Source organism: Lissotriton helveticus, chromosome 5_1, assembly GCF_964261635.1.
Source record: "Lissotriton helveticus chromosome 5_1, aLisHel1.1, whole genome shotgun sequence".
In the NCBI taxonomy this organism is placed as follows: Eukaryota; Metazoa; Chordata; class Amphibia; order Caudata; family Salamandridae; genus Lissotriton; species Lissotriton helveticus.
Genome location: NC_136065.1, coordinates 28,445,683 through 28,461,020, shown reverse-complemented (window position 1 = coordinate 28,461,020; position 15,338 = coordinate 28,445,683). Strand labels below are relative to the sequence as shown.

Sequence of the window (15,338 nt, the reverse complement as noted above, 5' to 3'; positions counted from 1 at the left end):
GCGGAGTTTTTCAGGACTCCGGGAGCCCTGTGTAATGCGGAGTGCAGAAAACTCCATGAGCAGCGTGGAGTTCACTGCCCAGACTTGCATTTATACTGATACAGATTCTGCATTCACTCTACCATGAAGGAGATCGTGCTATTGACTGTTATCAACAATTTCACATACTTCATTCACCCAAACACAATATACTTGTCGCGGACCAGCTGAGGTTTTACCCGAGCAATTGAAGGAAGTGGGTGTGGGACACTTTCACCAACAAGTATTGAATAGAATTTGAACATTTGCACCATCATCACCGTCCAAGAAAAACCAACACAAGAGCACACCAATTTCCGCACTTCTTGGAAGAAACAGCAATGTTACTGAAAACACTGTCTCAGTGGCTGACAGTGCGGAAGCAAAGCCTCTTTTGAGGATAACGGCAGCAGGATTTGCCCAGTAAATGCTGCGGATGCAGGGATTGCAAGCAAGTCAGTTCTACCAAGATCTATTGTTAGTGGCAGACACATCTAAAACAGAATCATCTTTACAGTGGTGGAACTCACACATATTCATGTAGGGTAGATCTGTTGTAGACTCACAGTTGCAAATGACCATTACTACTGAAGCATCCCAGATGGGACGAGGAGCACATATTGGGGCACGGGGCGGGGGGAGGTTAATATCTCCATTAATGATTGGTAGGCCTCCGATAAAGCTCACAAAAACATCACAAAAGCAAGGTGACACACTCATATTGGTTGTTCAGGTTAGTGCAAGAAACAAGGCAATTGTCACTGACAAAGCACGTACACTGGTTGCCAGGACTTTTAATGAGTTTGGACAATGATCTTGCAGACATCATGAGAAGACTTGTGTAGGAGCTGAATGTGCCAGTCCTTCAGACACAAAAATACCAAACACCGATCTCTTTGCCACAATAAAGAAGCCCAGTTCAAAGGGAATTTTCTGTAGTATGAATGGCCAGGAATATCTGTGGATGGTTCCCACTTTTACCACTTTTGTACGTAGTGCAGAAGATGTCTTGGGTACCAATGATAATGCTCCATGTAGCTCCTACTTGGGCCAGACAGGCGTGGTACTCACATCTGAGGGAAAGGTCAGTAAACACAATGAAAGAAGTAGCCACTGCAACACAACCTTCTCATTCAGCAGGATACCATCCAGATGCAAAGTCATTGAACGCATGATCCAAGTTTGAAATTGGTTTAACACCTGCGCTTCAGCCATTCAGACACCGAATCAAAGATGAACTAATAATTGGGAAATCTATTCTTTCTGGGTTTCATTGTTCCATTTGATGTATACAAAAGATAAATGTATTAAACATTTTGAACAGATGTTTGAATAAAACTGCTAATGTATATCTGGCCTATAGATGTTGGTTTGTGTTAGACCAATTTCAAACTTCAATCATTTACGCACTGTTGTGAGGGCGTATCTTTCCTCCTTGGGTTTTAGTGTTCTGTAAGGCTGACTGTACGAGGGTTTTAGTTAGGCTCTGTTTTGAATGAGGATGATTTCCAAGGAATGAGTGGTATGTGAGAAGTCTGATTGTGTGATGGTACAGTTTGGGAGAAGGATACTTTTTTTGTATGTATTGATGCTTAAATCACGGCTTTCAAATTATGTATTTTGAATAAATAAAAGTAATAGAGATATTTCAAATATATAGAATTTCTGTGTTGTTGGATTTCATTTTTGACTCTTGATATCAGCATAGATTTGGAGGTGGGTTGTTATTTCTTCTTATTGTAATTAGTTGGATACTGCACCAGAAGGGGCTGCAGCGCCGGAGGCTCTCCGGAAAGTGGGCCTCCCCTTGCGATGCCCCCAGCCATGCGGCGGGACTCGAGGCCCTCGATGGACGACAGACAACAAAATCAAGAGGAATGACTGCTTGATGCAACCCTGTGCCTTGGGCTGCCCAAGGCTCGACTCTAAGGATGGATATGTTGACCCATGGGATCAAGAACAGTCTCTGGAGAATCCACTTTGTGGACCTGGATAAGGCTGTTTCTGGGGAAGGCTGCGGTCACTACGCTGCTACATGGAACCTATCCCCCCCCCCCTTAAAAGGGCAGCCTGTGACACCATGCATCCAGGGGATCAACATCCAAGGGGATCAAGAACGGCTTCAACACCCCAATTCCAAGGTGTCTGGGGGACTGAGGGGATCCCTTCAGTGCCTTGACCAGCGATGGCAGTTGTGCCCTTGTGGACATCTTCACTGCACCTCCATGGAAGCTAACTGAGTGCACCACAATGGGGGTCGACGGGGTGGGTGGACGCCCAAGTACTGTCCTTGGTGGGCTGCATGGGCCTGGATGGCCAGGACACACACCAGGAATGGAGGCTTACTGCCTGCAAGTTGGGGTGAGCGGAGGAAGGGTAAAGTTTCAATGGGGGGACATGTGACTATTGTAACTGTTTACGGCAAAGGCTATGTAGTGATAATGTTAACGTTACCTCTGTACACACAATTTGCAAAATGCCTGAGCCTGTACCCACCCCCGGACACAAGAGGGGCGAACAACTGTACTCCTTTTTGGTGTAAAACTGTAATTAAAAGTCTTACACAAAATTTGTTTTGAAGAAATAAAATAATTTCTCCTTGATAGCTTCTGCCTCAAGGAGGTGGCAATTTTCTGTGTCTACCATTTTTAGTAGAGGGGCTTTACGTCAACAACCATGGGTGTCAGAGTAGGAGCACCCATGTAGCACCCATGGGATGTCCCCTTGACTCAAAATATTGCAAAGAGCGCAAAAAGCTTATTGCGTTACTTTACAGACAACTTTTGCACTGGAAAGCAAATACTTTTCCTTAGGGGCCGATTCCGATTGGAAGGGCTCCGAATCGGAACGTGTCGGCCAGATTCCTTTCCGTCAAAGCCATTCTGATGGGCTCGGTCGGAATGGGATCCGACTCGGATTTCCGGATGGCTTACGACTGGCTCGGAGAGCCCGTCTGCCATTCGGAAATCCTTTAGTACTCCCCCGGTCACCTCTTTACGACAGAGAGAGAACAATGGCAGTTTTTGAAAAGGCAGTCGGAAACTGCCTCTGGGAGCTCCCAGCAGGACCCCCATGGGTGCGAGGCCACCAAATAGTGGCCTGTAAGCACCTATGGTGCCCCTCTGTTGATCCCTGCACCCGGTGGCTGGCACCTTGGGGTGCCGGCCACAGGGTGCAGGGAAGAACTGCACCCCTGCTTTACACAATGCAGGCATGCATTCCGCTTGGAATGCATGCTTCTATTGTGAAGCATACGAATGCGATCGAACAGGGTTTGGTCGCATCGTACTAGCAGGGGCCATAACCGACGACAGCAGGTCGGTCGGTTACGGCTCCTGACCGATGTCGGACGGACCTGAGTCCATTCGACATCGGAATCGGCCCCTTAGAGTGGTTTTGCATCCCGTTTTGTGACCACCCTGTTGCAAGTGTTGTTAAATCTTCCCTAAAATATCTCTTGGACGGAATCCTTACCTGGATGTACTATAGTCAAATAAGATCTTTCTTTTCACTTTTTGGAATGAAAACTCTTCACCTAGGTGGCTTTGTTATTTTGTGTATGTAACAATGACTGCACTGCGACAATGCTCTCCCCCCCTCCTCACTCCTCCGTTCATCCTAAAAAGTATTGGATACTGCCCTAGTTGAGGAATTTGTAAATCAGTAGCTCATCGGAAGAGGGTATTCAGTTCAGGCAACATATAGATTCCAAGTTGGAAGCATTTTTGCATACCCTGGTTGTTCCTTTGTGGTGTCTCAATGTGATGTAAAGCAAAACCAAAGGGGTTGATGGACAGAGTGTTGAACATTGCGAGCACTCACCCCCAGTCAACTGATCTGGGTTTAATCCATCATTATTCTTCAGCTCACTCCACCACCCCAGGTCAGACATGGCCATATGCAAATCAGTCTGACCCTGTGCCTCAAGGGAACAGTCCAGCCCGAACTGCCAAGCCAGGTCTTCCCTGGACCGGAACAAGCATCCTAGGACTGGTTTGGGATAACCCTCCTCAGCCAGGCTATCTTCAATCCAGTGGCAAAGTGAGCAAGGGACCCACGTCTGGGCACACCCTGTGATGTAAGCATGGCACCTGCAGCCCATGGGCTTTCTATACCCAACACTGTGGATGGCTCCAGAGATGTCTTTGTTCAGCCTCAGGCTATGGCAATGCTTGAACTGAGAGGACACTGTGATCCTGCTCGTGGTGACTCTCAGCCAAGCTCCTTGCATTTCTAATGGTCTGAGAATCTGTGATCCAGCCACTATACTGTACATCTTTCTTGTTCAACACTGAGCCCTCCTTCAAACCTGAAATTAACACTGTCTCCAATCCAGCATTCAACCACTTAAGTCTACACATGTACGTCCTACCATTCCTTCCCCTCTGTCAGAAAATATACCTAATCTTTGCCAGTTCCACACCTTGATTATTGTACAGACACCAAAGAACATTAAACCACAAAATCCATAGTGCGGATGCATGCCACTGATTTTCTGTATGGGTGCAAACAGTATAACCACATCACACATTCTGAACTGTTTTCACTGGCTCCCAATAATGTAAATAGCTCATTTATAATCCTGAATCAGAAAGTGTTTCATGGGTGGTGTACCTGGCCAAGTAATTTGGACCTTATTTTCCAAACAGAAGATTAAGATCATTCAATCTTAACTTTCTGTCCCCATGACTGATCTACTACAACAAATGCGGCATAAGGGCCATCCATGTGCAAGGTTCATCCCTGTGGAACTCTCAACCATAACATTTAAGACTGAACATTGACTTTCTCAGATTCAGCTCTTCAAGCAGACGTATGGCACACATTCCATGTGCGACCATTAACCTCTCACTTTGACCCCACAGATAATGCATTCCAGTCTCCACTGTACAACTCTAATAATAGTTCTGTGACAGTGTGAGTGTTTAGCTAACAAAGGATGCCATGTTATGGACATCTAACCACCTTAACCACCTTTGTGTTATGCTCCACCGTTCAAACCCTACACATTCCATATAATAACATGAGCCCATCCAGCCATTCTTGATATGATCCTATAACACCAAAGTACTGTGTCTCCGCCCTACATCCCTCCATCCTCACTCTCCCTTTCACTCCTTCCATGCTCAGGACTGCTCCCGGCCATCATGAGCCACAGTAGGCGTGTGCTCATGATGGCGGGAGCCGTCCGAATATTGCTGCTCCGCACAAGCGGTATTAATTCCCTGCTTGTGCGGGAAAGTTAATCAGTGGGCGGAGTTTGTATGGCACCCGGCCGTCATGAGCACATGCCTACTGTGACTCATGATGGCCATGAGCTGTCCTGAGTACCCGAGCGCCACGCCCAACCCCGCCCCCCCCGGGCACCATGGCGGAATTTGCCCGCGGCAAAGGGGTTAATGGACATATTTCTTGCATTTTCCCCAAATCCATCTGATTTCCCACGAAATCTACCGCACAGCCCCACCCAGTGGCGGCTGACATCACCCTCTCATTGACTACTACCAGCAGCCTCTTGGATTAAAGTAGCACTCTACACACCACCTGACCCACCCATCACCCTATTGATGATATTTATTTATGTCCCATACCCTATACGTGTCATCTTATAGAAACACAATGTAACTCCTGACGTGCAAACTGAATCCATCTCACAATATGTAGGTATGTGGGTTCCAGAGAGAAGCTCGAGGCTCCAAAGCGCAGATGGGGTTGGCATGCTGATGAACACACATCAGTGTGGACTGTAGTCCCCGTAGGGGTAAGTAAGCCTTAACCGGGAAGAAAGCTGCCAACATTTCATCCGTTGGACACGTAATTTCCACCAGTGGCATGCCAGCAATACCCAAAGGTCTAGATAGTTGAGTTCTGGTTGGACTCATCTTGAATGGGAAGTAATGGGTTATGAGTAATTCACATCCACATCTTTATAGAACAATGTTCTTTATTGTTGTCTCAAAAGCAAAAATAAATACTGTGTAGTAGTGCCTACAACCAAGCGACCGGAATATAATGCACACATTATAACGACCCACCCCGACCCTCCAACAACATACGTTCTTTGCATGTGACCTCTAGCTTCCAGTGTAAGTCCATGAAGTGGCCACCCTTATGACTGTTCCAGTCACCCCGCATTGCATGAATTCTGTCTATGCCTTAGCTCTGTGACCCAGTTTACATTCGTTGCAGCCTCTCACCCCGCATTGCATGAGTTCTGTCTATGCCTTAGCTCTGTGACCCAGTTTACATTAGTTGCAGCCTCTCACCCCGCATTGCATGAATTCTGTCTATGCCTTAGCTCTGTGACCCAGTTTACATTAGTTGCAGCCTCTCACCCCGCATTGCATGAATTCTGTCTATGCCTTAGCTCTGTGAACCAGTTTACATTAGTTGCAGCCTCTCACCCCGCATTGCATGAATTCTGTCTGATGCCCTAGCTCTGCGACCCAGTTCACATTAGTTGCAGCCTCTCACCCCGCATTGCATGAATTCTGTCTGATGCCTTAGCTCTGTGACCCAGTTTACATTCGTTGCAGCCTCTCACCCCGCATTGCATGAATTCCGTCTATGCCTTAGCTCTGTGACCCAGTTCACATTAGTTGCAGCCTCTCACCCCGCATTGCATGAATTCTGTCTATGCCTTAGCTCTGTGACCCAGTTCACATTAGTTGCAGCCTCTCACCCCGCATTGCATGAATTCTGTCTATGCCTTAGCTCTGTGACCCAGTTTACATTCGTTGCAGCCTCTCACCCCGCATTGCATGAATTCTGTCTATGCCTTAGCTCTGTCACCCAGTTTACATTCGTTGCAGCCTCTCACCCCGCATTGCATGAATTCTGTCTATGCCTTAGCTCTGTGACCCAGTTCACATTAGTTGCAGCCTCTCACCCCGCATTGCATGAATTCTGTCTATGCCTTAGCTCTGTGACCCAGTTTACATTCGTTGCAGCCTCTCACCCCGCATTGCAAGAATTCTGTCTATGCCTTAGCTCTGTCACCCAGTTTACATTCGTTGCAGCCTCTCACCCCGCATTGCATGAATTCTGTCTATGCCTTAACTCTGTGACACAGTTTACATTCGTTGCAGCCTCTCACCCCGCATTGCATGAATTCTGTCTATGCCTTAACTCTGTGACACAGTTTACATTCGTTGCAGCCTCTCACCCCGCATTGCATGAATTCTGTCTATGCCTTAGCTCTGTGACCCAGTTCACATTTGTTGCAGCCTCTCACCCCGCATTGCATGAATTCTGTCTATGCCTTAGCTCTGTGACCCAGTTTACATTTGTTGCAGCCTCTCACCCGCATTGCATGAATTGTGTCTATGCCTTAGCTCTGTGACCCAGTTTACATTCGTTGCAGCCTCTCACCCCGCATTGCATGAATTCCGTCTATGCCTTAGCTCTGTGACCCAGTTCACATTAGTTGCAGCCTCTCACCCCGCATTGCATGAATTCTGTCTGATGCCTTAGCTCTGTGACCCAGTTTACATTCGTTGCAGCCTCTCACCCCGCATTGCATGAATTCCGTCTATGCCTTAGCTCTGTGACCCAGTTTACATTAGTTGCAGCCTCTCACCCCGCATTGCATGAATTCTGTCTGATGCCTTAGCTCTGTGACCCAGTTCACATTAGTTGCAGCCTCTCACCCCGCATTGCATGAATTCTGTCTGATGCCTTAGCTCTGTGACCCAGTTTACATTCGTTGCAGCCTCTCACCCCGCATTGCATGAATTCCGTCTATGCCTTAGCTCTGTGACCCAGTTTACATTAGTTGCAGCCTCTCACCCCGCATTGCATGAAATGTGTCTATGCCTTAGCTCTGTGACCCAGTTTACATTCGTTGCAGCCTCTCACCCCGCATTGCATGAATTCTGTCTATGCCTTAGCTCTGTGAACCAGTTTACATTAGTTGCAGCCTCTCACCCCGCATTGCATGAATTCTGTCTGATGCCTTAGCTCTGTGACCCAGTTTACATTCGTTGCAGCCTCTCACCCCGCATTGCATGAATTCCGTCTATGCCTTAGCTCTGTGACCCAGTTCACATTAGTTGCAGCCTCTCACCCCGCATTGCATGAATTCTGTCTATGCCTTAGCTCTGTGACCCAGTTTACATTCGTTGCAGCCTCTCACCCCGCATTGCATGAATTCTGTCTATGCCTTAGCTCTGTGACCCAGTTTACATTCGTTGCAGCCTCTCACCCCGCATTGCATGAATTCTGTCTATGCCTTGGCTCTGTGACCCAGTTTACATTAGTTGCAGCCTCTCACCCCGCATTGCATGAATTCTGTCTATGCCTTAGCTCTGTCACCCAGTTTACATTAGTTGCAGCCTCTCACCCCGCATTGCATGAATTCTGTCTATGCCTTAGCTCTGTGACCCAGTTCACATTAGTTGCAGCCTCTCACCCCGCATTGCATGAATTCTGTCTATGCCTTAGCTCTGTGACCCAGTTCACATTAGTTGCAGCCTCTCACCCCGCATTGCATGAATTCTGTCTGATGCCTTAGCTCTGTGACCCAGTTTACATTCGTTGCAGCCTCTCACCCCGCATTGCATGAATTCCGTCTATGCCTTAGCTCTGTGACCCAGTTTACATTAGTTGCAGCCTCTCACCCCGCATTGCATGAATTCTGTCTGATGCCCTAGCTCTGCGACCCAGTTTACATTCGTTGCAGCCTCTCACCCCGCATTGCATGGATTCTGTCTATGCCTTAGCTCTGTGACCCAGTTTACATTCGTTGCAGCCTCTCACCCCGCATTGCATGAATTCTGTCTATGCCTTAGCACTGTGACTCAGTGTACATTCGTTGCAGCCTCTCACCCCGCATTGCATGAATTCTGTCTATGCCTTAGCTCTGTGACCCAGTTTACATTCGTTGCAGCCTCTCACCCCGCATTGCATGAATTCTGTCTATGCCTTAGCTCTGTGACCCAGTTTACATTCGTTGCAGCCTCTCACCCCGCATTGCATGAATTCTGTCTATGCCTTAGCTCTGCGACCCAGTTTACATTAGTTGCAGCCTCTCACCCCGCATTGCATGAATTCTGTCTATGCCTTAGCTCTGTGAACCAGTTTACATTAGTTGCAGCCTCTCACCCCGCATTGCATGAATTCTGTCTGATGCCTTAGCTCTGTGACCCAGTTTACATTCGTTGCAGCCTCTCACCCCGCATTGCATGAATTCCGTCTATGCCTTAGCTCTGTGACCCAGTTCACATTAGTTGCAGCCTCTCACCCCGCATTGCATGAATTCTGTCTATGCCTTAGCTCTGTGACCCAGTTTACATTCGTTGCAGCCTCTCACCCCGCATTGCATGAATTCTGTCTATGCCTTAGCTCTGTGACCCAGTTCACATTAGTTGCAGCCTCTCACCCCGCATTGCATGAATTCTGTCTGATGCCTTAGCTCTGTGACCCAGTTTACATTCGTTGCAGCCTCTCACCCCGCATTGCATGAATTCTGTCTATGCCTTAGCTCTGTGACCCAGTTTACATTAGTTGCAGCCTCTCACCCCGCATTGCATGAATTCTGTCTGATGCCTTAGCTCTGTGACCCACTTTACATTAGTTGCAGCCTCTCACCCGCATTGCATGAATTCTGTCTGATGCCTTAGCTCTGTGACCCAGTTTACATTAGTTGCAGCCTCTCACCCCGCATTGCATGAATTCTGTCTGATGCCCTAGCTCTGTGACCCAGTTTACATTCGTTGCAGCCTCTCACCCCGCATTGCATGAATTCTGTCTGATGCCCTAGCTCTGTGACCCAGTTTACATTCGTTGCAGCCTCTCACCCCGCATTGCATGAATTCTGTCTATGCCTTAGCTCTGTGACCCAGTTTACATTCGTTGCAGCCTCTCACCCCGCATTGCATGAATTGTGTCTATGCCTTAGCTCTGTGACCCAGTTTACATTAGTTGCAGCCTCTCACCCCGCATTGCATGAATTCTGTCTGATGCCCTAGCTCTGCGACCCAGTTTACATTAGTTGCAGCCTCTCACCCCGCATTGCATGAATTCTGTCTATGCCTTAGCTCTGTGACCCAGTTCACATTAGTTGCAGCCTCTCACCCCGCATTGCATGAATTCTGTCTGATGCCTTAGCTCTGTGACCCAGTTTACATTAGTTGCAGCCTCTCACCCCGCATTGCATGAATTCTGTCTATGCCTTAGCTCTGTGACCCACTTTACATTAGTTGCAGCCTCTCACCCGCATTGCATGAATTCTGTCTATGCTTAGCTCTGTGACCCACTTTACATTAGTTGCAGCCTCTCACCCCGCATTGCATGAATTCTGTCTATGCCTTAGCTCTGTGAACCAGTTTACATTAGTTGCAGCCTCTCACCCCGCATTGCATGAATTCTGTCTGATGCCTTAGCTCTGTGACCCAGTTTACATTCGTTGCAGCCTCTCACCCCGCATTGCATGAATTCCGTCTATGCCTTAGCTCTGTGACCCAGTTTACATTAGTTGCCGCCTCTCACCCGCATTGCATGAATTCTGTCTATGCCTTGGCTCTGTGACCCAGTTTACATTAGTTGCAGCCTCTCACCCCGCATTGCATGAACTCTGTCTATGCCTTAGCTCTGTGACCCAGTTTACATTAGTTGCAGCCTCTCACCCCGCATTGCATGAACTCTGTCTATGCCTTAGCTCTGTGACCCAGTTTACATTAGTTGCAGCCTCTCACCCGCATTGCATGAATTCTGTCTATGCCTTAGCTCTGTGACCCAGTTTACATTCGTTGCAGCCTCTCACCCCGCATTGCATGAATTCTGTCTATGCCTTAGCTCTGTGACCCAGTTTACATTCGTTGCAGCCTCTCACCCCGCATTGCATGAATTCTGTCTATGCCTTGGCTCTGTGACCCAGTTTACATTCGTTGCAGCCTCTCACCCCGCATTGCATGAATTCTGTCTATGCCTTAGCTCTGTGACCCAGTTCACATTAGTTGCAGCCTCTCACCCCGCATTGCATGAATTCTGTCTATGCCTTTGCTCTGTGACCCAGTTCACATTAGTTGCAGCCTCTCACCCCGCATTGCATGAATTCTGTCTATGCCTTAGCTCTGTGACCCAGTTCACATCAGTTGCAGCCTCTCACCCCGCATTGCATGAATTCTGTCTATGCCTTAGCTCTGTCACCCAGTTTACATTAGTTGCAGCCTCTCACCCCGCATTGCATGAATTCTGTCTATGCCTTAGCTCTGTGACCCAGTTTACATTAGTTGCAGCCTCTCACCCCGCATTGCATGAATTCTGTCTATGCCTTAGCTCTGTGACCCACTTTACATTAGTTGCAGCCTCTCACCCGCATTGCATGAATTCTGTCTATGCCTTAGCTCTGTGACCCAGTGTACATTCGTTGCAGCCTCTCACCCCGCATTGCATGAATTCTGTCTATGCCTTGGCTCTGTGACCCAGTTTACATTAGTTGCAGCCTCTCACCCCGCATTGCATGAATTCTGTCTATGCCTTGGCTCTGTGACCCAGTTTACATTAGTTGCAGCCTCTCACCCCGCATTGCATGAATTCTGTCTATGCCTTAGCTCTGTGACCCAGTTTACATTCGTTGCAGCCTCTCACCCCGCATTGCATGAATTCTGTCTATGCCTTAGCTCTGTGACCCAGTTCACATTCGTTGCAGCCTCTCACCCCGCATTGCATGAATTCTGTCTATGCCTTAGCTCTGTGACCCAGTTTACATTCGTTGCAGCCTCTCACCCCGCATTGCATGAATTCTGTCTATGCCTTAGCTCTGTGACCCAGTTTACATTCGTTGCAGCCTCTCACCCCGCATTGCATGAATTCTGTCTATGCCTTAGCTCTGTGACCCAGTTCACATTAGTTGCAGCCTCTCACCCCGCATTGCATGAATTCTGTCTATGCCTTAGCTCTGTGACCCAGTTTACATTCGTTGCAGCCTCTCACCCCGCATTGCATGAACTCTGTCTATGCCTTAGCTCTGTGACCCAGTTTACATTAGTTGCAGGCTCTCACCCCGCATTGCATGAATTCTGTCTATGCCTTAGCTCTGTGACCCAGTTTACATTAGTTGCAGCCTCTCACCCCGCATTGCATGAATTCTGTCTATGCCTTAGCTCTGTGACCCAGTTTACATTAGTTGCAGCCTCTCACCCCGCATTGCATGAATTCTGTCTATGCCTTAGCTCTGTGACCCAGTTCACATTAGTTGCAGCCTCTCACCCCGCATTGCATGAATTCTGTCTATGCCTTAGCTCTGTGACCCAGTTCGCATTAGTTGCAGCCTCTCACCCCGCATTGCATGAGTTCTGTCTATGCCTTAGCTCTGTGACCCAGTTCACATTCGTTGCAGCCTCTCACCCCGCATTGCATGAATTCTGTCTATGCCTTAGCTCTGTGACCCAGTTTACATTAGTTGCAGCCTCTCACCCCGCATTGCATGAATTCTGTCTGATGCCTTAGCTCTGTGACCCAGTTTACATTAGTTGCAGCCTCTCACCCCGCATTGCATGAATTCTGTCTATGCCTTAGCTCTGTGACCCAGTTTACATTTGTTGCAGCCTCTCACCCGCATTGCATGAATTCTGTCCATGCCCTAGCTCTGTGACCCAGTTTACATTCGTTGCAGCCTCTCACCCCGCATTGCATGAATTCTGTCTGATGCCTTAGCTCTGCGACCCAGTTTACATTCGTTGCAGCCTCTCCCGGTGCCTGTAAGATGTGAAGAAGATCTGCAATCAGAGACTTGCAGAATTAGGTTTTGTTGGGGGTGGGGGGTGAGACATTTAGGGGTTGTGTTTAGTTTGACATATGTGAGCATTTTTGTGTATTGAGGTTTTAGTTTTGTAAGGCAAAAGGCCCCGGTTTTTATGTGATCTGCACCTGTTTCAATAAAGCGGCGTTGTCCACACTAACCGGTGTCAGTGTTCTGTGCTCCGCCCCCTCTTCCCCAATAGTTGTGGCCTCTCCTGGTGTCTGTAAGATGGGGGAACCTGCAAGTAACTGGGCAGGTCAGTTCTCGGACGTTTGAGGAGACGAGCGTGACAAATGGGACTCCTATTGTTGCAAGTTCTTTCTTTGCAATTCCAAGGCCATAGTCTGTGTCTCCATCCCTAACAGGCCCCGGATGTGGGGAAGCCAAACTCTGTGACCAGGGATTCAGTCCCCCAATAAGAGAGACTCACTTGGCTAGCAGAGTACAAGGACAAGGCAATTCATGTTGCCCTGATAGAGTGAAACTGGTAAGTCAGCTTATTAGGAAGGACCAACAAAATATATATATATCTCCTTTGCCCTTAATTTGTGGACATCATCAAGTACTTCCTTCCTGTCCCTCGTCAGCTTGGGACAGTGACCGCAGGTGAGTGACTGCTCCTGGGATTTCACAGCCTCTCCAGCACAGGGTTGTTTTTGGAGGACACCAATGGGGGCATGTTTATGAGAGCCTTGCGTCACGTTTGCACCAAGGCTCGGAGTCAGGTTCCGCAGAGCACATAGAAGGAGTTTTGTTTATTTATTTATTTATGCATAGTTATTTAAAACCACAACAAACACCAAAAAAAGAACAAAGAATTTGCAAAGATTACACATCAAACACATTTCATCAAATATTATTTCAAAATGATAGAAAAAGAAGGAAGCTTTTATAAAAGCATATACTGTTTGTAAAATGTGAACAGCGTTACATATCGGAAACACGATCTTTTTATCTGGCTATTCCTGATACCTGGAGGTATTTTGTGTCCCTAAAGTGCATATGTGCTCTGCTGTTTTAAAAATGCAATGATATTAGCAATGCTACATAGAAATTAGACATGAGGTTATAAATGATCAAAATATTGCAATATAAACTTCACTTATTTTTTACAATCTCATGTGAAAGCCAAAGCCCAGCTGCATCTAATAGTTTTTTTCCGGTAATATTTAAACATTTTGTATAACAACAGTTGATCACTGGGTCTCTAGATTTTAGACATGCCATGACAGCCTGCCTACAAGTGCGGATTTCCCGCTCATTAAAAAATGTTTTCCGCATTTCTTCTTTCGGTAATTTGTCTCAGGCATGCACATGTAATGTGTATAGTGTTCTCCTCCCCTATGTTACACAGTCTATAGAGAGTTTTTGTAGATATTTTATGCTATTCATTTTCTTCACCTGGGGTTTTGCCAAAACACATGAAATCAACTTTCAATATTCTTGACAAGCCTGCTTCTAGGTATGGTTGAGTTTTGATCACCGACCAGGCATGGACCCTGGTGGTAAATGTTTCTTTATCATTTAATAAAGATACTCCCTTAACTGTAATCATTTTTATGACTCAGACTAGGCAGCGCATGCGCTGTCTCGTCAGAGAGATGCTGTATACAGTATAGTGGGGGAAGCTCCGCCCACTTTCCAGCCATATTTTTGATTGGGTTTACTCCTAAATGCTGCCTTTTGATTTGTTTTCAACTCCTGATGGCCCTGTTGTCTTTTATATCCTTCCCTGGCTATTTGCCCCTTTACTCTGAAACTATTTTTGTCTTTTGTTCCCCCCACCCCCTCCTGCAGTCCGTGACTTTTTGGCCTCCCCCTTCACCCCCTCCCCACTCCCGTTTGTGCCTTCCTGGATCCCCACCCTCCCGTTTCCAATGTGATAGGACTCTCGTAAATACAAGTCCTATTGCATTAAGAAATGCTTGTTTTTTAAGCAGGGAATACAAGGAAGAAAACACCTGTATTGATTGTTTTGATGCAAGAAGGTGTCCCTTCCTGCACAAAAACAATCCTGCGAAGAATACAGATACAACCTTGCACCCAGTCGCGGCTGCTACCTAGAAGCAGCAGTGGGGCGGGTGAGGGCGCAGGGGCTGGAGCAGGTAATAGGTGTAAAACAAACAGATTACTTACCTCCCGGCCGGCCGGCTGGCTGGCCACATCTCCTGTGTCCGGTCCGTCCTATTCCTGGCTTCTTGTGAGAAGCAGGAAGCCCAGGGCTTCCATACTTCCGCAGCCAATCACAACGCTGCCATGCAGCATTGTAATTGGTCTGAGTGCCGTGACACGACGCTCAGCCGGGGCTGGAGGGTGGGCCTGTTCCTCATGCAGGTTTTATGGCAGCCTGCATGGAGAAAAGGTAAGGGCGCATGACTGCATTGGGTGCCATAGCGGAGGGACCGCCACTGCCTGCACCGTGATGCAAGGGTGCCTGAATTGATGCTGAGCTGCGGAAACAGCACCAGTCAGGGGGTAGAGACAGGAATGCACTGTATTGAATAAAAATGGTGCACTCATGTCCTTTCACTTTGACGTAAGGCAACGCGGCATGGCGACTTGCTGCGTTGCCCTATGC

At 47.6% G+C, this 15,338-nt stretch overlaps 1 long non-coding RNA gene across 1 annotated transcript in view; it reads right to left on the bottom strand.

The window, feature by feature from the left end:
* Positions 1–14,962, bottom strand: part of LOC144754100 (uncharacterized) — a 49,288-nt gene extending 34,326 nt beyond the window's left edge. Inside the window, exon 1 of the long non-coding RNA XR_013594660.1 lies at positions 14,897–14,962. This is a non-coding gene — a long non-coding RNA (uncharacterized LOC144754100). The remainder of the gene's footprint in view (positions 1–14,896) is intronic.
* Positions 14,963–15,338: the final 376 nt, after the last annotated feature.